The 27767-nt window shown below is 36.6% G+C and overlaps 1 long non-coding RNA gene across 3 annotated transcripts; it reads right to left on the bottom strand.

Moving 5' to 3' along the window:
* Positions 1-23338, bottom strand: LOC110398910. Of its 3 annotated transcripts, XR_002438741.1 has the most exons (5): positions 21996-22146; positions 18188-18302; positions 2123-2337; positions 782-2031; positions 1-133 (listed from the first exon to the last, which is right to left on the bottom strand). It is a non-coding gene; the product is annotated as an uncharacterized LOC110398910 (long non-coding RNA). The 3 variants fall into 3 exon arrangements; XR_002438740.1 differs by lacking the exon at positions 21996-22146 and adding an exon at positions 23135-23338 and having other exon boundaries at positions 782-2337; XR_002438739.1 differs by having other exon boundaries at positions 782-2337.

Genomic DNA, 27767 nt, shown 5'->3' with positions numbered 1-27767 from the left:
CTATTTCTACATTATTTCTGCAGTCTCTTCCTAAAGCCTCTAGTATTATGTTCTCTCCTTGCTGCTTTAAAGCTTGCACTTCTATGTGATAAAAGTCATCTTCACTTTAAGGACATTATTTAATGCTTGATGCCTAGAACAGAGGAAATAGTTAATTCATTCTCACTGCAGCTAACTTGCACTTACTTCAGTATTATCACCTTGCCTTGTTTCTCTTTTCTTTGAATTCCAAAATCCATTACTTTCAAAACTTCTTCACATCTTACCATTTCCTAAATCAGTTAAATTTTCTAGACTTTGATCCCTTAGGCACAATTTCCATGAAGTGTGATGAAAAAAAGTTAGAAAGAATAAGGTTTTAGACCTATTGATAAAGCAATGTCAGTCTTATTTCTTTGCTCTGCTGATAATCATCATCAGTATACTACGTCACTGCTTACCTTTAAGCACAATTACCAATAATACTACAATATTTCTCAGAGAACTATGGTTGTGACACTAAAGATAAGACCAAACATAGTGCACATTTATAAAAGAAGATTTATATAAATATTAGAGAACGTTCAACAATATTTACAATCGTTACCACAATTCATTCAGATACAATTTTATAGACCGGTGAAAAGCTATTTTTTAACTTTCATTCAAGAAGTGGTGGTAAATTTGAAAAGATGAATTGGTAACAGATCCTAAATCTGCTACTGTCACATCTTACGTGGTGTGAACTATTCACTTCTTCGGCACATACAAGTCTTTGAGTATGATATGAATTTAATCTTACCTGTGAATCTATTTGTTGTTTCCTTTTGTGTGATATTCTATATTTTACATATTACTTGATCAAGTGTATGACTTTTTGAAGTTTTGAGTCTCTGTACATGTTTGGGTCATCTTTATTTCTACCAAAACAAAGTAGCACACCTCTGAAAATATAACCCATGTCATCAGAAACACATCCACATGAAACAAAATGTTACCACAATTCCACTTGCTGCACTAAAGATACAAAAGTCACAGTTTCTCAGGATAAAATTAACAATTTTCTATGGCATGATTATAGATTCATTATTTACAACACTTACAGAAGTCTTGTGTGGATAATGAATTCCACAATTCAAACATATGCTGTGCTATTTGGTGCAAAAAACTCTAATTTTACCCTTTCCCACAGTTTTAAAAATAATCAAGGGATAGTTTTTCAGTGACATATTTTCTCCATCATATTCTGTCTTTGATATCATGTTAAGTACAAGGCCTTGTCTTTAATCTTAAGTCACTATTATGAATATTAGTAGCAGAAAGACAGTTACTATTTTTCTTATAAAATTCTATTGATATAATGAGCTCTCAAATGAAATGTGACATATTTTGTATGTTCAGATTTTTAGTGAGTACTTGCACTTTAACTGGAAAATTCTTGCACACGTTTTTTCTTCACAGACATAACTTGATCATGTATGAAAAACACAGAAAGCACTTCTAGCTTAGGAACTTTCCAAGCTGTAGTTGCCTTGTAGCTGGGAAAATAATGAAATACAACACAACTGCCTCAGTCATACTTTCTCAAACATTTACTTCCCTTGCCTACTCCAGCCACTATCAGAAATGGAACAGTAGGTTGGATAAATGTTCATCTTGACCCAGTACAGCCTTTTCATTATAGTATTATTCTTCGTCTTATCTAAAATGTTGACTTTCAAAGTTGTAATATGAATTTTTCTCATGAACCTTTCTATATCCAGCTCCATTTGCCCACTTCAGATAACCCTCTTACCACCAAATCTTGTCTTCATTTTGATCTCCAGCAGAAACATACCTAATGAAATCAGCTTCTACCAATCATTAGTATATTTAATATATATTTCTGAAGTTTCTTAAGGACTACTTATTTGTGAATATGAGAGCCTAACAGTTTTTCCACAGTATACTACCCATAGACTGGATCTACCAGACTCCCACAGTTGTCAAGAAATCTTTCTGGCACAGCTCACTCGTTCTCTCATTAGAATTCGTGTCAGTCAATAACGGTATCTGCATCAAGACCACAGAGTGAAACATTACACTAATGACAGAAAAGTCAAATTATAGCTGCTGTTCTGCCAAGGAGGAAAAGGTCACTGACCACAAGAAAGCTGAACTGAGCATCCTCCAGAGTACTGTTGCACACTATCAGAATGGCGTGTTTTACTTTGACTGCCTTCAGTGTTTCTCCATGTTGTCATTTGAGTATTTTCATTTACTTCTATTGATGAGAATTGAAGGATGATGTCAACTTCAGGCTTTGTCCCCAGCAGCTCCACACTACTTTGTGCGTCTTCTTCATATAAGAGGCAGTTCCTACAAAAGACATTAGAAAATCACTGCTTTTGAATCTCTTCTCAAACCCTAAATTTATTGTGGCCATCATGTCTGTAAATCACCTGGCTGATACTAGTTAAATAAAGTCCCTGATTTGTCTGAATGGACTGCAAGATTTCATATCTTCTTTAAGCTCAATTTTTTTCTTTTTTTAATACATCCTCTGTGCTTGGCCACTTTGTGTTTTGTCCATGCTGTCCTTCTGAGGGTTTGATACATATGAAATTGTGGTCACCTGCTTCCAACAGCTTTCAGACATCTCTTGATGATGAGCTTAAGAAGCCTCTGTATCTACAGTTTCCATGATGCAAATCTGTAAATACAGATAACTGAAGAAAACTAAAGTAGTGTGGCTATAAGTGAAGAGACTTTATCCACTTAGAAATTTCATTTATTTCATTGTACAGAGGTCACATTAAATGCTCTGAGCAGAATGAATCAGGTACAGGGCTTACATACAGTTGCTGTACTAAGTCAATGGTTATTGCACGTTCTTAATCCTTCAGCAAGTTCTAAGGCGCAAATGTCTAGACATTCAAGAACAAAGTTGCCATTCTGAGCACTGGGAAAACTACAATTTAAAACAAAGCCACCTTTCTGGTGGTCTCTCTGTGAGATTGTTTCCATATGTACTTTAACACACAATAACATGTTTATATGGGCATTTTAATAAATGAGGGCTGCTCCTGTTTTATTACATTGGCCCACAATGTCAGAGGCAGATGGTGGTGGTATGGCAGTAGAGGTTGAACCTTCCCACCATTATTCCATTATATTTTGTTGCTGTGTGACAGATGGTAGCAGAGGGGCAGTCTGACAAAACAGCATCTGATATGGAAGTGCGTATGAAGCAAAGGTGTGTCACTGAATTCCTCCATGCGGAAAAAATTGCACCCACTGACATTCATCAATGCTTGCTGAATGTTGATGGAGTACAGCCAGTGGATGCTGGTACAATGAGGTGATGAGTGGTGCATTTCAGCAGCAGCAATAGTGATGTGAAACACAAGCCACACTCTGGACAGCCATGCAGACTTTTATGATCACGGCATGCAGGCTCTTGTTCATCACTGGTAAAACTGCATAGATAATGGTGGTGGCTGTGTTGAAAAATAGTCTTTTGTATCTCAGAATTTGCTCTATCAAATAGTTTTATTGTTCTCTTTGTATCTGTTATAGTTTCTATAGAAATAAGAAGGAATCATTTCTTTCAGAGCAACCTACGTAAAAAGAACACTAACTTGATGAACCATTTGTAGAACCATGTTCAACATCTACAAAAATCCCCACACATATCAATTGTCTAATTATGAATCAATAATTGTCTTTAAACAGTTTTCCTTGGCAGATATGCATTTACAGTCCTGTCACGCTTGATTTCAACTTACAAGAAGATATCTCATGATATGCCTAATGAATATTATGTCTTTATTAATCTCTGATTTATTGACTTACATCCCTGCTATTATGAATGAAAGGTACCACAAAGTCATTTGAAATAGAATGAAGTATGTGCTATGGGAGGAAAAGTGAAAAACGAGACATAAATAGTATATAAACAGCACTGAGGGACCTGGTTTACTGGGCATGGTGGTGACGGCTTGACAGTTGGACTAGATGATCTTAGTGGTCTTTTCCAACCATAGTGATTCTATGATTCTGTAGTTATGTTCTATTTTCCTTTCCGTAAGACGAAAGTAGATCATTTTTCCTCTGCATGGCAATGTTCTATCATCAATTTTATACAAATAAAATATTTTTACATTCAGACAGACAAATCAGTTATGAAACAAAAGGAAGTGTTCATTATTTTGGAATCAGAAACGTAGAAACAAGAATTTCTAACAGCAACTGTTGCTGCCTCTCAGTGTCACGTTGAGGCAAACCCAAGAGGAATCAGAGATGACTAGATTTTCTGGTATGAAACTGATCTGTGCAAACCGTAGCTAAATTCATGCTAAAAAATTAATTCAGTACCATTTTATACAGCCATAAGTGCCAGAAAGCAAGAACTTACTTTCTTGCAACATCAGCAAGATAGCCAAGCATTTAAATGAGGAATTGACACTTTAGATACAAGCGATTCAGTTATAATCATACCTTCCACACACTTTGGGAGCGGGTCTGGTAGAAAGATCATTTCATCATAGTTGTTTGCCAACAGGCACGCTAACAGAGATAGCAAGCTGTAAGTACAAGCTGCAGAATAATTATTAGAGTTTTTTGAATTTACTTGACAGACTTAAAAAAAAAAAAAAAAGGAAAAAAAGAGCTTTAGAGGATTAATACAATTCTTATGTAATTACTAAGGGAAATGAGAAACACAGAAGTTAAGAGAAAAAAAACAGATGAAGCCTTAGATGAAGGGAATTAAGTAAAAGACCCAGTCGTTTCAATATTATTTAAATGAAGAGCAAGAAAAACTTCACTGGCTGTATAGTGAAGACATAGCAGCATTATAACATAACATACGTTGCTGAAAAAATAATAAAAAAAAGTCCATTGAAAAATTGTTGGACCTAGGCTGCTCCAAAAGCAATCCTTCTTATTTATTTCCATGGAACAGGAACAACAGACACAAGGAGCACAATAATATTACTTTGTAGAGCATATTCTCAGCTAAAAAAGACTATTTTACAATGCAGCTACCATCATTACCCATGCCCTTTTTCCCAGCAATGAACAACAGCCTTCATGCTGTTTGTAAACATCTGTACCAGTAGAGGTGACCCACTGTCCCTGTTGTAACTGCTGAAATGCACCCCCTACCATCTCACTGTGCTTACATCTGCCCCATAAACATTCAGCAAGAGTTGATGAATGTCAATGGGTGCAATTTTTTCTGCATGGAGGAATGCTATGACACAGCTTTACTTCATATGCATTTCCATGTCAGATGCCAGTTTGTCAGATTGCCCCTCTGCAGCCATCTGTCACACAGCAACAAAATATAATGGAATAATGGTTAAAAGATTCAACCTCTACTGCCACACCACCAACTTCTACCTCTGACATTGCTGCTCAACATCATAAAATAGGAAGTGTTACTTTCAGGGCAGTCCATGCAGCGCTCAGGTAGTACAGATCAGTTTTGTGATCCCAGTGTAAACCTCTAAAGTAGTAAACTAACAAGCTAGACCTTACCATGAGTGTTCTGAGACCAAGCAAAAGAACAGTGCTTCCTCCACCACTGCAGTCTACACAAATTATTATTTCAACAGGGTAATTTCAATTTCAACAGTGTTCATTGGTATGTTTTTTTGCTGCTGTAGCATTATAGTCATATTAAATAGTTTCATGCAAGATGTGCTCTTTGAGCACAATAGAGCACATTCTCAGCTACAAATACTAATTTTCAACACAGCCACCACCATCACCTATGCATTTTCACCAGCAATGAACAGAAGCCTGCATGCCGTGCTTGTAAACATCTGCACTAGAAAAGGTGACCCACTGTCACTGTTGCCACTGCTAAAAACACACAACCATGCAAGATGTTTCTTACTGTTTGGTGCAGAAAGCCAGATGGTGTGTTCCTATAACATACATTGCCTTAAGTTGCAATGGCTAAACATGCTTTTGCATTCAGTAATGTTGATGAAAAATTGCTCATGAATATTTGAGAAAAAAAAATCACTAGTTCAGAGACTACAGAGATTAAGTTACTTAAGACAGTAATTAAAGTAATTTCTCTTTCTTAGACAGTTCCACTGTTGGGTACCCTGGAGTGCCTGTAAATAATTTCCATCTTCTCAGAAAATACACTTATATTCCTGTTTTAACAGATAGTGACCAGGTTGTTACTATAAACCTCTTGTTTTCACAACACGTACAAGCTTAATTGACTTCTATAGTATCACATTTTAATTTGCCTAAGCTTAAACATTCCTATAGCATGAAAATTAGTAGGATATAATCTCAATTAGGTCAAGCAACAGAGCAGTTTTTTCAAATAGCTTAATTATTTTAACAAACACTGACACATACTTTCTCTATAGTATCTAATTGTTTTCTGTTCTTTAATGCTTAGAGATAACTTTTTTTTTCTTCTGGGGTGGGAGAAGAACTGGAGTAAAAGCACCACAAAATGGAGCAAATCTGTTACTGAGAGCCTTATTCTGCAACTGCCTATAGTATGACAAATAAGCTTACATATAATCATAGCTTTTTGTGATTAAGATTGCCCATGAAGTTGATGGCATGTCAGAGAGGATCATTAATGGACATTTATAGAAGAAAGCTAAAGAACATTTTCAGAGGGAGCAGAAATCCTGCAAAGCACTTGCACTTTACACAGTCCAAGTTTTTAAAAGAATAAAATCCACACCACTCACTTTAAAGACAAGATAAATAACTAGTCTATACAAACCATTATTTTTACAGTCTTGATAATAATCTTTTTTCCTCAGTTATGAATAACGAATTTAGTATATTTAATTTATTATTTTAATGTCAGTCTGATGACTTAATGAGGTACTTTCTCATACTGAGAATTGCAAATTAAGAAATTTGTGATTTTTTTAATCAGTAAAATTGCAAATATTTCTGAAGTTAATGCACGTAACAGTATCCCTATATTTTGGATATACCTTGTTAGAGGGCTAAAGTTTTGTCGTCTCTTTCCCATAAGGAAAATGCCACTTCATACTGTGCACTTTAATTTATAGAAGCAGTAACTCAAGTGAGCCGATGTTTCAATTACAGAGAATCATAAGAGTATCAAAGTACTCTTTTCTTCTCTCAGTTATTGAGGTTTCAGTCTCAATGGATCTATGACTTGCTCTACATTGCACTTCCTCTCCTCACATTATAAGTTATATTCTTCAAAGTCAAAGTTGTGTGTGAGCAAAGTATTTCTAGGTCATAAAAGGAGCTGGGATAAAACACACGTGCCATAGAAGAGTTTTACTTGACATAAGCAGTCCAAGTCAGGCAAGTCAACAATATCGGTTCAAAATGAAATCTATTCACTTTCATTCAGCTGATAAGGTAATCCAGACCCAATCAGTCTTTATTTCAGAACATTCCAGCACAGAAAAGAACCATCATGATACACTAGCAGATACCATATGCAACTCCTAACCTTTGCAGTCTGCTCTATGATCATATTTTAACTATCATTATCCTCCTCCTTATCTTTAAATCTCTCTGCATGGAAGGGCTCCTTTAAGCCCTTCCCTCCTTCTGTTTGCTAATAGCCTTTCAATCTGTTCTGTAGAAACAACACATCAATATCTTCTCAGTATGTCAGGATTGTGCTTTTCAAGATTTGGCTATTTTTTCCCCCTTGTGTTGAATGTCTTCAAAAATAAGGGGAAAAGAAACCCAACTGGAAGGACAGAAAGTGACAACTACTTTACACAGATTTTCAGTCCTGTGGTAGTCGGGACTGTACACACGTAAGTCAGTAGTAATCTTTTTAAGCGGCGAATTCACCAGTTCAGTTGAAAAATGTGGTCATATATTCACATATAACTTCATCTACACCCACCCATATTTTTCATCTTAAGATGCATCTCTCTTTTGTTTCAGAACTATGACTTAATACCATGCAGCATTAAAAAAAAAAAAAAAAAAACAACTACAAAACAATACTACTGATATCTCTGGTATATATCAGTACGCTTCTAGTTAAGCTCACAGCACCTCTCACTTGTTTTCTATTTGACATATCACCAGATCAGCCAACCTAAATGTTATTTCTAAGCTTCACGTCTTACCCATATTCATCTGCCTCTGCACATCACTTTGAATATAATGTGTAGAAAAAAATATGTGCTGTCTGGGAATCAGGAAGCCTGAAGGGATCTAGCTCTGTTTTTGATAATGACAAGTGTTCTCTTCTTTCAGTCCGTTGATATGGAAATAAAAAGTTCTTTTGTCATTTTTTCTCTGAAGATATTGATTATTAATCCATCTGGAACCTACCACTGCTTTCATTTTGGAAAGTCAAAAAGATTTCAGTGGGTGCTAGTCCTATACAACATTATGTCCTTATGGAGAGCTTTCTGCTAAATAGCAGCTTTTGTTTATAAGCTAGAAGATCAACCTGTGATGGCTTTAACCGAACAATGTTAAAGGCACACTGCTTGATTTCTTGAATACTCACGTTGCATAACCCCTTGCAGTTGCTTACTTGTAGGAAAGAATATATATGTATATATATATAATGACTAGTCCATGTGTCATGAACTACCATTTTTCCTGAAAATATTTCACTAGAAGCTCTGCTACTGTCTTTTCTGCTCCACTATTATTTTCTCCTTAAATCTAAAATCCTCTCTCCTCTGTCTTAAATTGAGCAAAACAAAGTTGTTCATTTTCTTCATTTTCTCAGATCCAGACATTGCTAAATCTCTGACATTTAAGTCTTTTTGTCTAATTTAACTTTGCTATGCCAAGAAGTCCATTCCTTTGACTAAAGGCAGGTAATGACCTTCACCACCAAATCACTGGGCCATCTATAGAGGAACAGGAATTGCTGCCAGCACATGTTTTACATTCATGTACAACCCCTGATTTCTATTCAATTTAAATAAAAAAATCTGAATTCAGTTAAATGCGATCTGAACTATAAAGTGTGTGGCAAACTCTAAATCATCATTCCCTCCCACTGTTGATATTCTAGCTAACTATCCTTATGAGAACTAGACCAAAACATTCTATGTGACAATCCAACCACAACGTTTATAAGGTACAGTATATTGCTTATGTTTTAGAATAGTAACTCATGGAAAATGCTTTACACTTAACTGCATAAATTAGTCACAGGAAGGGAAGTTCAAACAAGTTTATGTCCTTTTCACGTCCATTAGACTACTGAATATCTGCTGATATACATCAAGAAACATCCCTTATGACTTACACAATTATATTCAAGGTGTTTCAGCTTGTAAATCTCAATTTATTAAGATTAGATATCTAACTCACTTAGAGGAAAATATAATTTTCTCCCTCCTTTCCAGAAAGCAAGAACTTTAAGTGTAATGGTATTTGCACAAGATTAACAATGTAGAATGTTTCCAATAAACTTAATCTTGTTGAACAATGTTTTTCTATGCTGGTAGCCCAAGCTATTATTTGCACAGAAAGATACTACCCAACAGCAGAAACTATGGCAGAATTTGGACCTAAATTTTAATAAAAATCCCAAACTTAACAAGATATAAAGATGTTAAATGACCTTTAGGAATACTATTAGAATAAAACGATAACAAAATGTTCTGTATAATTTGGTTAGATATCCACAATTCAACATGTTCAGGATTGTTGCATTTGAGCTGAGCTGTAATTAATTGTTGCTGAGAAATTAAAGATTTTTTTTTTCCCTCACAACAAGTCTAGTTCTTAAAACACTAAGAGAGCTTGCACTCTTTAAGACTGGATTTAAAGTTACCACCAGAGGTGAAACAGAATTTTCTCTGCAAGAAGGGTATCAGTAATAGGCTCAGTGTAGGAGGTTAAATGAAGCTTAAACTATATGCTTCATTTTTCAAGCTCTAGTTTAGAAGTGTTTAGAGAAGGCTGACCCGTCAATCTAGCTAGATCTCCTTCCTGAGTTCTTAGTTTTGTTTTTTTTTTACTTGCAGAAGAACTAAATGATAGTTCTCAATGGTTACTTGCATAACAAAACTGAAGAATCATTATTAGCTAGGAAGAGAGTTAAAACTGGAAACTGGTACACCTTAACTGAAAAAATCACTTAGACTTACATTACATAGCACATGCCTTGATAAGGACATAATGAAGTCTCATATCACTTGCTGAGCGCTCTGCAATTATCCTCAAGGGCTCTGTTGAACAGTATGCATCATTTTCATAGAAATTGAGATAGCCACACTTGTGAACATAAATATGTCATTATAATAAACAAAAACAACTAACCAATGAAAAAAAAAAGTCTGGTATTAACTATGTCAAAACAGAATAAAGTAAATAACAGAACATACAAGTTTTAATAAATACTCAGCAAGGTATAACTTGCAAATACATTATTTCCGGTAAATAACTATTTTCAAAGCCAGTGATAATCTGTACGTGAATTTCCACATGTTTAAAACTATCAACACATATAGCATTCTTTCTGGTTATAATGGAAAAGTTTAAAATCTTCCATTTTTTTGTAATTAACTAAAGAAAAAGAATAAAACTTTCAGGAAAGGGATGCGTTTTGCCACTCTCAAGAAACAAAGCTGCAGAATTGAATGTTCCTTATATATTTAAATTTTTTCATTGGTAAAAGTCTGTAAGAGCTCTTTCATTCACAAAAATGTAAAAGTGGTAATCATTTTCTTATGTTTCATATTGTCACCACATTCAGAAAATGGAGACAAAAGGAAAAACTCTGAATGCAGGCAGGAAAGGGGTGAAAAAACATCACTGAATGAGTCTTCTTGCAGTTAGCATACTCTTGCATTTTCTTACTTTCAAGTACTTAACTTTTGATATAAAAAGAGGAAGGAAGACACTAAGATTTTTAACGCAGAAATCCATCAAGGATCTACTTTAAGAGTTTAAAATAGAAGACATCAGTTTTAGGAAGTCACCATACATCAAGAAATCCTGTGTTAAACAAGCCAAAGACTACTATAATGATAGTCACTGAGAAGATTCTTTGCCTGATCTCCTCTGTGTAGAAGAACTATTCCATGCAGAGCTAGTTTAGTTATTTTGTTTTTATGAAGTTACAGATGCAAGTGCAGATACCATGTCATTTATGATGGTAGCAACCACACGAAGTACCACAATTACAACCTTGTTCTGGTTGTATTCTAGTGTTCACAAAACAATGAGAACAAGCATCATTGTTTCATTGTAGACCTTAACTGCCCAGTAATGCCTCCACAGTCTGGGGAGGTCATTTTTCCATCTTTCTGGAGCTATGGTAACCAACAGAAAGCTAGAGGAGAGAAGATGCATACTGAAACATGGTGCATTAGCAGTCTGGTTTGGAAGTCTTAAAGAGCCCTAATTAACCAGCATGGTTCCAGCAACACCACCGCCAGCTTGTTGGTAGTACTCATTTGCAGTGTACTTCTGAAAGCTCTCTACTGATCAATTATGATTACATAGAGCATACTTCAGTGGAGGCTGGTCTCATACAGTGTGTGCATGAGGAGAGGGACAAGCAGGCACACTGCACTGAACTTGCCAGCATGATGACTTAAACTGGTACTCATTAGTTCTGCAAGGATTGCTTGGCTGTTCTTACACTTTCAGCAAGGCATTTGAGGCCAGGATCCTGTGGAGCTCAGATATGCTCAAGATTGTTCAACCTTGTATTTTTTTTACTGATGGCAATTGTAAAAATTATGAATTTAATTGATGCTACTGTCATTGAGATTCATTTGCCTATCATTCTTTCAAGGACCTTACTAATTTTCTGCTGTTGCAGATGATGCAGCTTCACTCATGCCAGTCAGGCCAGTTACAAAATACAGTTAAACGCTAAGCAGTTAGATGAGAGTGATGGAGTGAGCAGTCAAAAGGCCGAAGGCAAGATGGCACTAAGTCCCACTTTGAATATAAGGGCTCAAAACAGTATTTATAACTCTCACTTACTACCTATTGCTTGTTTGGCTAAAAGTGGATGTTTTCATAAAGCATGTACTCTGCACACTGATGATTTTCTCTACATGTTTGTCCAACTGGAATACAACATATTTTGTAATATCAGCCCAGTTGCAAGGCAAACATTCAGCAGTGGGTACAGTATGTGCATATATTATGTGTGTATGCACATATATATATGTGCATATATTCCAATAAAAATATTTATACCTTGTATGTATATCTCGTGCATTACAATGGAACATACTACATGGTACAAGAGTTTAAGGTCATGCTTATTTAAAATTTCAGCGATTAGGTGAAATATTTGCACATCATGTGTGCCTGTATAGCTTAATGTGCTTCAGACAAGTACAGATACACAGTTTTGTGAACTAATGTTCATGATCAGAGAAAATTAACATCTGCAAGTAGTTTGGTAGTCTCTCAAAACCTGTGAACTTCCTTGTATACTAAAGGCAGCCAGCCAACAAAAGCAATATGTTAAAATATTGTGGAAAAACATTGCCAGACCAGTTTACTGATATTAATAATACTACTCTCTCATGTTAAGTACTATTTAAGATGAACATTCAAAAATTTCCACACACTAAGAACAGCTATAGGCAGCTTTAGTGCTATCAACTTGAATTTCTAGTCTGGACACATAGTGCCAGTGTGAATAGTGCCCTTCTTATCAGAGGGAAAAATTAATTTGGATAAATCTCTGTGCTGTGGAGAGAAAACCTATAGGACCATCTACAGTACTGTTTAACGAGACACACTGAAATGGAACAACTTAAATACAAAATCAAGCTGAGGAAGAGGGAAGTTGGCCTCTTGGAAAGATAAAGAACAAGTGACAAAAAAGACAAGATATGACATTTTCTTACGATGTTCAATTATAGGTGACCACTAGAGAGTGTCCAGATCTGCAGAAGCATTTGACACAAACTATTGTTTTACAAAGTGACCTTTAAGAAGTCTGGATTTTTTTCTCCCCCTTAAGATAGTGCCTGCAAAGTTAGTTTCTTCTCTTAGTACAGCATTTTGTCTCTGAAAATGGTAAATGTAGAGAAGGCTGTCTTCATTATCATAGCTACAAATATTAAAATATCTCCCAAAAATATACATAAGTCTGAATAAATCATAAAGTATTTATTCTGTAGATCTTTTTAAAGACATCATTCAAAAATTCCAGGTGTGAATTTAAAAAGTTTTAAACTGCAATGCACTTATTTTTTGTAAGACGTTACAGAGAAAAGAGAGATATATATATAAGTATTAGATATTTAAATTATTTAAATGCATTACTTTATATCTAGTTTTGGATTATATTGAAATGAATGCCGCAGTCCACTTCATGGGCTGGTACAGAGCAGTCTATCATGAATAAGCCATGCCAAGAATTCTCATTCTTCTGTAGACATCATTAAAGAAATACTTTGTTTAACTTAGGCGATTACAGAAGATGCTACCCTCCAGACAGCTCTTGCCAGCCATTCTTAAGGCTTCTGTAGACACTTGAAAACAATGCTAGAAGAATCTCCCTGCCAAAATATTTGGCTAAAAGACAGACTGTGGAGCCTGACCTGAAGCATTTAGTCACAGATAATCCACTCTTCCTGAAGATCTCAAGATTTCAAGCCACTTCCTATGAATTGTTGTATAGCCATTTAGCTTGCCACTGAAGAGAAAAACGGAAAGCCTTTCACTTCCTCATGTAATAACAAAGTAGAGCTGATCTCCAAGGAGAGACTATTCTTTCCAACCTTTTCTTCCCATTAGTTTTATAGAAGGAAGAGTCAATCTAAACAAAAAACACTGTGTAGAAGTACACACATATTTGATAACAAACACCAAACATTCTATAACAGCGTTCATTAGAACAGCTTTAGAAGGTCTTGGTATCCTCATTTTAACGTTAAAAATATTTTTAAACATTTGATCACTTCTATTCTTTATGAGGAGCATTATTTTTTTTAACAAGTCCAAAACTTAAACTGCTTTTTTGGGAACACCAAATAGTTTTTCTGAAAAATATGAAAAAAAAATGATATTTCTGACAGAATTACTATGCTGGTATTCATATGCTTGTAACTAAACATGTAAGTAAAAACCTAGAATTGTTTAGGTGCTTATCTTGAAATCTGCTGTTGATGTTCTTTAGAAAGTATTAGCAGACTTATGGTAATGAAAGCACTGACCATAAAGCTGAGTTTCTATGTAGATTTAAAAAGTGACAATCAGTTTAAACTTCAAAACTTAAAAGAATTTCTGAGAAAAAATATAATCACATTCCCACCATTAATAACAGTCAAGTAAAATGACAGCTAGGATAATTGAGTCTCTTAAGAAGCAGAAGAGAAAAGTCATTGAAGTCATCATTCTTCAGTACAAAGGAAATACAGAGGATTCCAGGCTGAAACGAGAAGATGCCAGGAGCTCAGAATGCCCCTGTGTGGTGGGAGGAAACCAGAATGCGGCACTGCAGATTTAGAATTAATAATTGCAACAGTTGCAACAGGAGGCCTTGATTTAAAAAAAAAAAAAAAAAAAAAAGGCTACCTGCACCCAGCATTACTGAATTCTGCATATATACAATAACATTCACAAATTAGCCTTCTGACAAAAGCCTCACCCCTTGGAACTCCTGACAGAAGGCAGATCCATCACAGCATATTGGCACTGCTCTAAACAATATACAAACAATACACCTGCCTATGAAAGGCCTTAATTACAGCCCTGCACTAGAATAACACTACCTCATCATTATTTACCCACAGGGGAAGAAAAGCCTGGTGGCATGATCTAATAGCCTGGAACAGAGCTTGATGTAATGGATCTGGCTTTAGTTTTCCTGACATGGAGTGCTGAAGGTAAAGTGATTTACAAAATGAATATCACCTGCTGAATTGCTGCTCTCGTTTTAACAAGAATGTTAAGTAAGGAGCCTTGCATTAGTACTGGCTGGGTGTGGAGACATCTGACTATTCAGGGTATCAAACTCAGTGCTAAGGGACAAGGTTTGGCTCACCAGGTATGCAGAAGAGCTAAGCACTTAAAAAAACAGTAGAAAAAGAGTTTCAAGGCCTTCACACTAGTCAATGTAACAAACTGTGCTAGCAATCGCTGTGAACTTATGTTCCCTGGGCCACCAGGCCCTGCTCTGTGCAGGCACTATGCCTGCATGTTAACTGCTCCAGCCCCAAACCATGCCCAGGAGTAAGGAGGAGCTGTTTGCAATGACTAATTAATGCTTGTTTTAACTCTTAACCAGATGCTGGTTCTGGTAATTGTAACAGCGTTCTCCTTATATAAAAAGCTAGCCATAGTTAGACTAACTCAGAAAATTGGACATCAAGTTGTTACTCTTCTACAGCCAGACAGAGCTCGATGCTATTGATGTTCCATTGTATTATACAGCATCCTCCGCTGTGGATGGAAAATGGTCTCTTTTCTTCCTAAACTGTGCATTCTATTTTTATATAGATGTAAGTACACTTAAACCCACACTACATAAATACGTGTATACATGTACTATATATATACACACACACATACTTTTTACTAAACATTCAGGACATGTAAAACTAGTTAGTGGAGCAGTGTCCAGAACTCCTCTCCACCCATCTGAGCTTGTTTGCCATTAGACTGTAGACTCCTTATTGCCTCTTCTGGAAGGGCTTAGCTTGCAGCTGTGCAGCAAATATTACACATTTTTTCCTTTCAGGCATTTAAGACTGCTTTATATCTGGCTATTAAAAAAAAAAGTAGTTTTCACTTCCCGGTCTCTATAGCTGTACCATCCAGGCAGTGCTGTAAGCACCAGCAGAAACACTCGTGTTATACATTTCTTAATATGAATTAAGAAATCATTTCCAATTCTGTGACTTAACTCTCCCTCGATACCTTTTTTTCCTACCACGAACTCTTGCGAATATATTTTTTGTTTCCAATACATGTCACTGTCTTTCTATATATCAAATATCTGCAAATAGACTGTAGTAAAGATGTTGATAATGATAACAAACTAGAAAACAAACATATTTGGCAGAAAGTAGCAACACAGGCAAATATAGAGAAAGACAGCAAGATCCCAGAATAGTTATCAAATTACAAAAGACAGTAACTGGCCCTTTCTTCTATTAAATGCAGCTTTCTCTGAGGCTTGCCTTGTCCTTCCTGAGCACATCATTTATTGAGACTCAAAAAATGCCTGAGGACTTCTGGTTGTATGTTATTTACATGCCTAACTGCAAGAAAAAAAAAAAAATCAAAATAAAACCGCAGTGCTAGAATGTCCACAAGAGTTAATAAACAATTTCAAGCTATTTTATTTTTAAAGAGAGTTCACAGAATCGTAGGTGTTGGAAAGAACCTCTAGAGATCATCTAGTCCAGTCCTCCTTCTAAAGCAGGTTCCCTACAGCATGCTGCACAGGAAAGTGTAGCATCCAGTCATGTTTTGACTATCTCCAGAGAAAGAGCCCCTCTGGGTGGCCTGTTCCAGTGCTTTATCACTCTCACAGTAAAGTTTTTTCTCATGTTCTTTGGAACTTCCTGTGTTCCAGTTTGTGTCCATTGCCCCTTATCCTGTTGCTGGGCACCACCAAAAGGGGCCTGGCTCCATCCATTTGATTCCCACCCATTAGATATCTATAAGCATTGATAAAATCTCCTCTCCATCTTCTCTTCTGCAAACTAAGCAGTAATCTGGGGCTTAGTCGTCAAGCAGGAAAACTGCACAGTTGCCATAGACCCCGTTTTTTCTAAATGAAAGTTTCTGGCATAAAACAGATCACTTTCTAAGGGCTTCAAATTTTGAAACATTATTTTCTTTCATGACTTTTCACTTAAGTTTGTCTACTGAATCAGAAACAGAGCTCTGCGTAACTGAGGAGAACAGAAGGTCAGGAGCAGCATATGCAGTGACACTTTCCTTTGAGGCTCTGTGTGCTTCCAATTGGAAATGTGATTGGGAGACACTGAAATAACTGCAGTTCCCCTTAAATACTTCTCACAGGTTCCATCAGAACGTTGGAGAAACCTCTGATTGACCAAAAGTCCACAGTTATGACACATGAAAGAGGTATCTTACAGCTATATAGACAAAAAATTTTATCAAGAGGGTGTTAAAAGCATTGTATCTAAAGTTTGTTCCTCATAGACTTTCCATATTAGGGTAGAGATATACGTCTCAAAACAAACCTTTGGTCACATGAAAACTCCTAGTAGTATTTCTTATAGTCTCATTTCTGTAGCACTCTATCACAAATAATAGAATTGAAAACTAGTAATATTATGCAGACTTTCTTGTCTTCTTATACTAATTAAGTAGAAATGAAAAATATTAGTCTGTGGTGCTTAACAGAATGTGAGTTTTCTAACACTGATCTTTGTGGAGTGATTCTCTGTCTACAGAGGCAATATGCTACCTTGTCTTGATATTGCAAAGGAAGATATTGAATTCATTCTCAGTTAAGAGTAACATACTCTTTGATTTATCCTGATCCAAGCTATTAGTTCGAACTTTGTTAAGAACGCATTTTAGCAACTTTATAACAGTCTACATAGGAAAGAATTCATCTGTGAAGATAATTGTTAATTTGCAGTCCTCTTCTGAAAAATGAAGAAGTAAAATTGACAACTTTCAACACTTTACAAGCAGCTAGTCTCACATCATCTGTCTTTATGTCAAATAAAAAGTGATATCTTTTACTCTCATTTGTCCTACAGGTTTGGCACAGATGGAATAATCAGCATGCTGTTTCTATACCCAACTGAAAGAACAGTCACTAAGTATTAATCAGTTATGCTTTGCAAATGTATTGTGCAGAGTATTTAATTTATAGAACTCCATTTCAAATGGATACTAGAAAGATATAATCATAATTGTACTGCAATTGTTTACAGAGCTGGCAGTTATTTTGCAAGCTGAATGATTTCTAAATTAACTGTACCCATTTAATAGAAATGGACATAACTAACTAAAATAACCATTAGCTAGTGGCTAATTAAGTCAATAGTCAGATGCATTTAGAATTGATATCTTTCTCTCAAAAAAAAACAAATGACAATGATATTTTAAATAATTACATGTCTACTTTCAAAACTTTCCTTTATCAACATCGTCAGCACTTAGGTGCTGAATGAAACAGTCTTAAATGTAATTCTTCTGTAGTCATTGATCCTGAAAGCTACAGCTGTCTCAATTCTAATACAAACTAAAAGTATCAGTGTAAATAAAGGAGCAGCCAATAACGTACAGTCAATCATACCTCATTTAATCCAAGGTTTGCTGGTAGACCACAAAGACTTGGCATCAGACATTCAGACGTGCAACAAATAGAAGTCCAGAAGATGTCAGAGTAAAATCCCTTGAAGTCTCCCCTCCTTCAAGAGAATGAAACAGTTGGTTTACTACTTTTTTTTTTTTTTTTTTGAAAGGATATGCTGAAACATAACAATGTTTTGAACACAAAGGATATAGCCATACAGAAGTTTTTCCCCTCTAGATAGGCCAACAAAACGTTTCACGGGTGCATTCTTTTGGTTTACCTATGTCGGCAAGGTCACCTTTCATAATCAGTGATAACTGCAATTTTGCAAGCACTCCATCTATGGACACACTCAGAACTGTACAGGCTTTAATCTTGGCACAGCTTCTTCTACTAAGTTTCTTACTAAAACCAGACCAACTTTCATATGCTGCCTTTCTCCCAGCTACATTTAACTGTGATCATTGACCTGATTTATGGAAGCAGAGGGTAGACAACAGTTTCATAAAAAATTATGCCTTCAGCCAATAAATAGAGCATATTGTAGACCACAGGTGTGATAACCTGGGTATCTACATTTTCCATCTATGTCCTGACCCTCAGGTGCATTCACACTGTGTAGTCATAACCTTCCAGACTTTTTCTCCAACATAAAGTCCTCTGGAATCAGCAGATCATGGGCACATGCTTTTCTTCAGCAGATCCCACGTGTTCATGCTTAAGTGCCAAGAGTACTTCAAATCTACGAGAGGAAGAGGCAGGTATGGAGGCAGCTCTGGCTGCCAGTGAGACAGGTTGTATTGTAGCAGCATCCAAGAAACCCCAAAGACCGCTTGTGATACTGAACACAAAACAGAAGGAGATTGCTGCCTGCAAGCAGTCCAAATGGAAGCACAGTCACTGAGAACAATAGCTTGAGGAAAACTCCTAGCTAGCAGATTGAGACACTGCCTCATATTTTGCTTTCCTCATGGTTAACAAAAATGTCTAATGCATTTACACAATACTCATAACAACTGCATGCTATGAGTTCATCCATACAGCTTTACACACACTAGCCTGAGCAATAAGGCAATATTCAACCACATTGCAGAAGGCTCAGGATGAGATAAAAAAAACTTAGCAAGAAACATCCTCACTGTGATTAACTTACTCCTGGGACCTGTGCTAACCAAGTGATATTTACTGAAGTACATCTACTGACCTAGAATCATTACTTGGCCTGTAATATTATCTCAACTCTGAAGTGCTGCTGGCTTTTATGAAGGTGAAGAATGTATCTGGTACCTGACAACACTGCTGTATCTACACACAGCATCCAGTTAAGTTTCTTTACAGAAAGTAAAAGACACAGCCATTCCATGTTTAAATTGAGGCAGAGGGAAGTTATAAAGGTGAGGGAATAAGATAGTTGGGTAATATTAGAAAGGTTAAAAATCAATGTATAGAAGTAGTACATTGGGCTATAATTCCTACAGCGCTGACTTAATTATTTTGGTGCTCTGTTCTGAGGCACTCGAGTCAGCCCTAACCTCTGCTGTAATAACACTGTCTCTGTTAACCCAGTACTAGGTATAGATTATAAGCAGAAGTTTACAGGAAGATGATTTACTCCTTAGATGGATAACGAAAGTTTCCCAACATGGTACAGTAAGCAAACGGGAGTTTTGTTACTGCCACATAGTATCCCAAGCCCTACTAGTGATAAAGTTGCCCATGAAAGAAAGTTACAGTACCTTCAAGCTAAAGTACCCTAATGACTATTGCGATCCCAAAAGACATAGAGCTTCAAGGGCATGAAGGTACTTGTAATGTTAAAATCCACTTAGCCCTCTGCTCTCTAAAATTTTATCATGACGTTCGCTAAAAGCCAGTGCAAATTTGTAAGATCTGTGCTTTTGTTGTTGTTTTATTTTTTCTTTAGTGGCTGGAATAAAACTGAAACTGTGTAATACAAATAGGCCAGAACAGCATTTCAAACTTTTCTAGAAGCCCAAAATTCACATGTCTCCGAGCAGCGGAGGTACAAGAACAGCACACCAACATTAAGCACTGAATATAACCAGGCAATCAAAGATGACTTGAAAAAGCTTTTTACATCTGCCAATGCTGTGTGTCTAGTTTCAGGTGATCACAGAAAAAAGCATTTAGATATTATAGTAGCACCTGCAGTAAAAAGTTATCCTCAAAGTATGACTCACCTTCACAGTTCCATTCATTCATAACTAGCACCCATTTCGCCAGCACAGGGCTTTGAGAAAGGTGCACGCAATTGACCAGGACTAGCTTCGCTACGCTGCCTGCAGGCAGCAGAGGGCAGTGGAAGGTGTTTTCTTAGAAACTTCATTTCTAAATGTAATACTGCTGCTATCCTCTTCATTTAGAATCATTTTACAATGCTTTGTCCTACTTTCCCATGGTTTTTATAACATACTGTGTAGAAAATCTCGACGTTTTTAGCATTGTCTTATGACTCCGTGTTTTTGGAGGGTATCACTCCCCCTCCCCATCCTATTTTCAAGTCTACATCATAATCACTGGTATTCTGGATAGTAAAACTGCTTAAGTATGTGTTTTGCCATGTACCAAATTAATTTCATTTCAAAAGACAGAAACCATTGAATTGATTCAAGGCTCCTCAGCTATCAGTAGCAAACAGTTTCCCCAGTTTTGACACACAGCAGCAGAGAGTACTAGTTTAGACAGGTCAGGGATCAGCAGCAGCATAGGCACTACTTGATTTAAATCTGCTTGAGCTGAAGGCTCATCCCAGCTTTAACAGCAACTTCTATCTATTATAGATCAGTTTGTCATCCTAGAACATAAAACAGTATTATTTCATGTTATTTTACCAAATTAGCCAGCTGCTTTTGGTAACACCAGTTTTAAAGAGGAGAAATTAAACAATAGAGCAGAGTACTGCCTAATCCATAATTATTTTCTCTGTTGCATGACAACAGCACACAACAACCTGGAAACCGTTTTTCTGCAAGATTCCTCATATTACCTGCTATTGATAGATCATTGTTAGGAATGACTAGTATTTGTTTTTAACCAGATGAACGGTTAAAATAAGAGAAAACAACTCCTTTCACAGCATACAGATAGCATACAAAGTCCTTCTTTAGAAAACATCCTCTCTTCATGAAAATGCTATGCGCTTTGAGAAAAACAGAACATTGTTACAGCAAAAATGAATTAGTAAAGATACAGTTAGGTTATTTTTTCTGAAATAGCAATATTCACAGTCTAAAAATGTAGTGCTATCTTGGAAACAAATCTGCATGCAACCTTGAGAAGAACTACAACAACTAAAGGCACATCGATTTCTCAGACTTTGGGTAGAGTTACCTTACAGTAAGGGGAGTATCTTAGATGCGAGCATCTGCTTTTTGAGACCCTAACTTTGACTTTACTTATAAGCTGTAAAGGAGCCAAAGAAGGAAAGAAAGACAAGGATGAAAACAGATGTACCTCACTTGGAAATAAACCTACCACCAGCAATTCCTTAGTGTCACTATTATATCTTCAGTCTCTTTTCAAACCTCTATCCCATTTCCAGTCCCAAGCATTTAAAGACTCCAGAAAAAGTGCTCAAGCACTCAACATCCATTTTTGTGTTAATATTAGTCCTTTCTGCAAACATAATTCAAACAAGAACACAAGGCATGAACAAAACTAGAAAAAAAAACCTCACAGAAGTGAGGAAACCATAGCCAGATAACACATCCTATTCAACATTAGTTGTAGCTTGCATAAATAAAACAATCACAATTAAGAGAGAAGAACTACACTGACAAAAACCTACTCATTTTATTAATTATATCCGATGGCAGATAAGTGTCCAGCAACTTTCATTCAGGCCTGCATGTTTCTAAGGTTTCTACAGTGTGGACCACAGAACGTTCTCCAATTGTTACATCATTACTGGCTTGCTATAAACCCTAAAAGCAAAGACAAGCTCTGCTATACTATTGTTTTTCCTCTAGCATTTTCTTGGCATCAACACAGACATTTTAAATGCATCATGCCAAATTTCAGGTGTTACTGGGAGTACATGAAAATGAAACTATCTTTACTTGAGGTGGAGGGCAGCAGAGAAATGCTTTTTTATTTATAATTATGCTAAAGTCTTGATACCCTAATTAATTTCTGACTCATAAAGCAACATCAAAAGCTTGCCTGCCTAGATTCCTGGGGGCTGTTTGCTTGTTTGCTTTTAATTTATTTACATGTATATAAAATTGACGTTTATGTCAGAACAAAACAACTGCTTACAAAAAAAGCTCTATGAAGATATTAGCTGCTGACAAGCAAATATAGGCTATAAAGTCTAATCTTTAGAGGAGTATAATACCTCAGTGGAGACTACTGTTTTCTCCTCTGCAGCACTGCAAAAAGACAAAATTAAGTTAGCCTAACCTTTTGAAGTTAAGCAGGTAGAGACAAACAGCTAAAAGCTACCCCAATCCTGATAAGTGTCAATGTTCCCACTAGTCACCTCAACATCATGATTTATCTAGACATATGCACAAACATCTATGCCCTGATTACTCAACACCTCATTCTGAGATCCTTGAAAGACTTTTCATCAGGGGGAAAAAGACAACAAAACTTTGGAACCTGAAAATAAAAGTTAAAATTAATGAAATGCACTCAGTAGTTTTAAGGCAGCTTGTACAGAAAAACAAAGGCAATGAAAAAGCAAACAAACCATCCCATTCTCCATACCTATTTCACTGATGAGTGCCTTATGCTTCTTTATAGCAGTTTTTAACAATCAAATCTGCACTTAGCTTTACCTAAATCAGAGCTTGCTTCTTTTATAGCAAGCCTCTGTGCAACTTCCAGAGCAGTTCCAGCCAAACAACTTCACCAAATGAGTGCATCAAAGCTCACCACACCCCACGATTTTGCCACTCTCTGAAAGAGGATGTAGACACTCACCTGAAAGGATAATCAGAATTACGGTCCCAGAGTTGAGCTTCAAACCTGGGAAAAGGCTTGGCTAGATCTCAATCAGCGTTTTGTTTTTTTGTTGTTGTTGTTTAATATCAAAGCTTGCTATTTCCCATATTCACAAACATTAAAGACCTTGCTTTGCTAAAATTTAGGTTTCTGCAATACTGTGTCTCCTACTGCCAAACAACATCTTAATGAAGATGGAGAGGGCTAGTAGGTCTGAATTCAAGGTTATAATGAATTCCAGCTGCTGACAAGTCTATTTAAAGTTATATGTTGCAAAGTACAAACCTGTGATACTGAAATTGTCCGTTATATCAGCAAAATTTAAAGATTCTGACTGATTTCTTTTTTTGCTTTAACATTTCTTCACATACTACAAGTCAGAAGGCAACTATTTAAATTTTAAACAGAAGAAGGGGGAGAACATACAGTTATATGGGTCACTGAGATTGTTTAAAGATGCAGGAATGAACATTTCAACTTTTTTCTCACTATGCTAAGCCATTTTGCCCAGAATATTCACCAAGAACTAGCCACATTCCATACTCATTAAGTTTCAATAACCGTTCACAACTGCATACAGTATTTCTCACGTAAGAGAAAAAAATGACAGCTGCGTAAAAGTATTTTCCACACTGTAGCTTTAACTTAAAAGGTTTTTTTTCTCTTAACTAGATCCTGCCACATTTATAGATGTCTTATTTTTCTCAATTTCTAACCATCTGTAGGGTCTTCACGTGTCTGAGTAAGCAAAAGCATTTATCCACACATCTTCATATTTTAGATAAGGGTGAGAGGTAAAAAAGAGCATATGTATATTTCCAAAATGTTTTAGTCTTCAATTTTCATGCCAGCAGTATTTAACATTGACATTTTGAAAATTCATAGGAAACTGTACTTTATAGGAAACTACCTTTCTTTTCGTGACAGTAAGTGGTAATCTAAAGCACAAAGTCTCTGCAAAACTGTCCTACTTATTCTAGCAACAGAAGAAAAGTTTAATTATGGCATCACATAAGTCCAACTCTGAAAACTCTGGAGGGCCTCACCAAGCAGCTACACAGCTCTCACTGGGAGGCTTGTACCTTTCAGGTTGTATATTACCTGCTGTGGCTAAGCTGCCTGGCTCTGAAAGGGTTTGTGTTACGGATTATGACAAGTCCAGTATATGACCTGCAGACAGCCATACAAGAATTCACTAGAGTCAAGCTTCTCAGTGTGTTTTGGTTTTTATTTTTTATTTTTGTGCTCCCTAACTCTTCCTGCTCCATAGGGAAAATACTGTAAATAAAAGCAACCAGATCCAATGTTGTATCTCCTAATGGAAAGTGCCTGTACAAAGATAATTACAATATATTAGCATGATCATTCATAATACATTTTCACATCCTTACCTTAAAAATCCCAAAATATTAGGACTGTTGCAAGACAAATTACTTTGAGAGTTACAAACCTGTTTGACACTGGCTTTTTCCTGTGTTCTTGACTTGCCTCCTCTTTGCCCTTGACTGGTGTCTGCTTACAAAGGTAAGCCAACAGCTGTAGCTATTGGCAATGAATAAAATCCAGATTTAGATGCCAAGTGTATGAATAATTTGTATTTTATTCCACCTCTCTAACACCCTCCAGCACAGACTCAGAGTCCACAGATGATCATTTTCTGATGAATTTCTAGGCAAGGTCATTGGCAAAAACTCTTTGTTGACTCTAGAGCAGCACTGATAGTAAGAAGAGCTACAGAAGACACATCAGGTTGCATTTGATACAACTTTTGCACAAGCTCCCTGCCTGACAAAAAAAGCCCCAAAATTCAGCAAAGTACAGCAGTGTCCTTAGGCTTTTAGTATGGAAAGAAAAGAGTTTCATGGTAAATCTCTTCTGTGTGCTATGCCTGCTTCCAACAGAGATATTTCTCTGTGTTCATTAGACACAGCTGACAAGAGGACACTCCAACTAACTCATTCTGTTTTGTACAACTTACCCAGTGCTGGATGGCTACCTCCTGTTCTAGAATGTATACCTATCCTCAGCATAGAGGATGATGCTGTATATAGTAGACTTACCTATATTGTTGTCTCCAAAATCTGTAAGAGACTGAAGTGGAAATGCTAAAGAATGGAGTAACCAAGTTCACCTTTCATTTTTGGAATTAGCCAAGCTGATTGGATCTCTACACTTTGAAGTCATGTGAAGAATAGGAGAAGCAATATTTGCATGTGAAAAGAATTCGGTAGTATATGAAATAACAGCTCGTTTTTTAGTGACTGGCAAATAATTCGGTAGGAGACATTTTAAACAGCAGGTACTTTAAAGTAGCTGCTATCATTTAAGAGCTTGTTCATTTGTTGGAGGTAGCCAGCATAGAGCAGTAATAGCATCGGTATATATACTTATGTGATGCAGCTGATACACACATTCATAAACCCACAGAGAACTGTCTGGCAGCAGTGCATCCACAGACTGACCATAAGCAACTGTGACTATTGCAGTCATGGAGGGCCAGAGCTGTATTTAGTTGTCTGAGTCAGATTCCCAAAGAATTTTTGATATTCACACTGCAGTGATGAAGATAGATAATTAGTGTTCCTCTTGTTTTACAGACTTAGTAAGTGAGCTATGTGTGCTGATGGAATCCATGCATGCGTGCTCTTGTCCATTAAAACAGAACTTTACAGCAGCACTTGCATGCTTTTTGCATGTAATCTCATCAAGTCTGCTTTAAACAGAGCAACATAAAAACTCTAAAGGAATGGGTCTGTATTCAGATGTTTGCATCAGAACCTTGGTGAGTGGGAAAGGTTGTAAGTATAGATCATTTTTCATTTCAGCAAGAACTCTATGATCCCATTGAGTCATGAAAGCATGGAGTAGCTATTTAGTAGCTGTTTATTTACACACAAACATCTCATACTGAAATATATTATTAACAAGGGAGGAGACAAAGTCACAAGTAGTCTCTAATAAAGTAGCAGATGCTAAGTAAGACGAGGCAAGTCAGTCAGTCTACCATGAGATTAAATCTGTAACATCATGACCCAAAAAGTCAATAAAATGTCTGCTTTTTCCACCTAAATAGGATAGCCTTGCTTGACAGAAGCAGGTTCTGTATGACCCAGACTTCCAGAAAAGTTTCACATTAGAAAAAAAAAGAGAGACAAAAGGTGAGCATGAAGCTTCCTCTAATTCTTACATTGCATTTTACGAACAAAATCATATTAAAATGTTTGTTCTTTGTGTCTCATATCATTCACTAGAAGCCAGCATTTACAGAGCATTTTCTTTGCTCTGCTTGTCAATGGTTTACAGGCCAGTTTGGCCTGGTTCCATGACTAGTGGTGTGGGGGGACCTATGGATCCAGGCCCCAAGAAAAGGGAAAGGAGAAAAGGTGAAAGGGCAGGGAGATGGGCCTAAAAACAAAACAGTGGCAACGATCTGAGGAGGAAAAGCTAGTTCTAAATATGATAGCGGAATACAAGATAATACAATATAATACAATATAATTGGAATTGAAGCTAACAAAGCAAATAAAATGAGAGAATGTCCAAAACCCAAGGCCTTACTCTAATGTGGAAGGCGAGACAACTAGGGAACACACCCACTGCTGAGACGAGCAGAAAGGCAAAAGAGAGGGCGTCTCATGACATGCAAACAGTTTTATCTTTCCCTCTGAACAGAAAACTGAAATGGAAACTCCTCTGAGGTGTGTTCTTCTTCTCTTCTGAGAACCAGGTACCTGGAAAATCGACAGTCCATGGAACTGGAACATTAACTCTTTAACTCCCAGTGCACTACATGATGTTATGATGTGGAATACTGATAACAAAAATCATAAAACCATGACACCACTGTAAAAGTGCTGTTGTTAATCTGAATTCTTTACTGGAGTTGTGGGTTGTGGGAAGTAGTCCTTTACAGGGAGTCCTTTCCGAGTCTGTAGGGAAAACAGAAAGCTTTCTAAAGCAAGCTCTGATTTGGCCTGTAGCTTGGCTGCATGGGCAATTAAATGAAGTTGCACTGCCATTACAGCACTCTAAAAAGACAAATGGACTGAGCCTTCTGGGCAAATGTCAAGGAGCGAAGATTTTCACATTTCACAAATCAGGAAGTACTTGGTACAAGAATCATTTTATCTCATAGACCACACGTACTTCCTGACAGAACATAGGTTTCCCTCTGCTGTCTCCCAGCAGCCAATTAATAGTGAAAATCACAGGGCTAGGTATCAACAAGCTGAAGCCTAACCTTACTTATTTCCAAGCTGATAATATTACAAGAGATAGGGTCAATCTTACAGTCTTTGTTTTTGTGAAGCCCCCATCAATTTCTAAGAGTGTTTCATCTGCTTGAGAAAGATCAGGCCTTCTATTTGCCCACAGAAATACGGAATAGGAGTCAGCTTTGTCATTATCAGAAATAAATACCTTCAGTATTAACAAAACATACAAGAGCATTTTTTACCAATGGCTGAACTGCAGATATTATTTGGTGAGAGAGCACTGGGAGAAAAAATGGATGAAGGCAAGGAAAACCACAGCAGAAGGACAGACCATAATAATTCAACTTTAATTCTCTTTACCCAACAGATTTCTCTGTTCTCATACTGAACTTTCAGTT

The sequence above is a fragment of the Numida meleagris genome, chromosome 4 (genome assembly GCF_002078875.1).
Source record: "Numida meleagris isolate 19003 breed g44 Domestic line chromosome 4, NumMel1.0, whole genome shotgun sequence".
Lineage (NCBI taxonomy): Eukaryota > Metazoa > Chordata > Aves > Galliformes > Numididae > Numida > Numida meleagris.
Note: the sequence above shows the minus strand (reverse complement) of the source record. Positions and strands in the feature narration are given on the sequence as shown.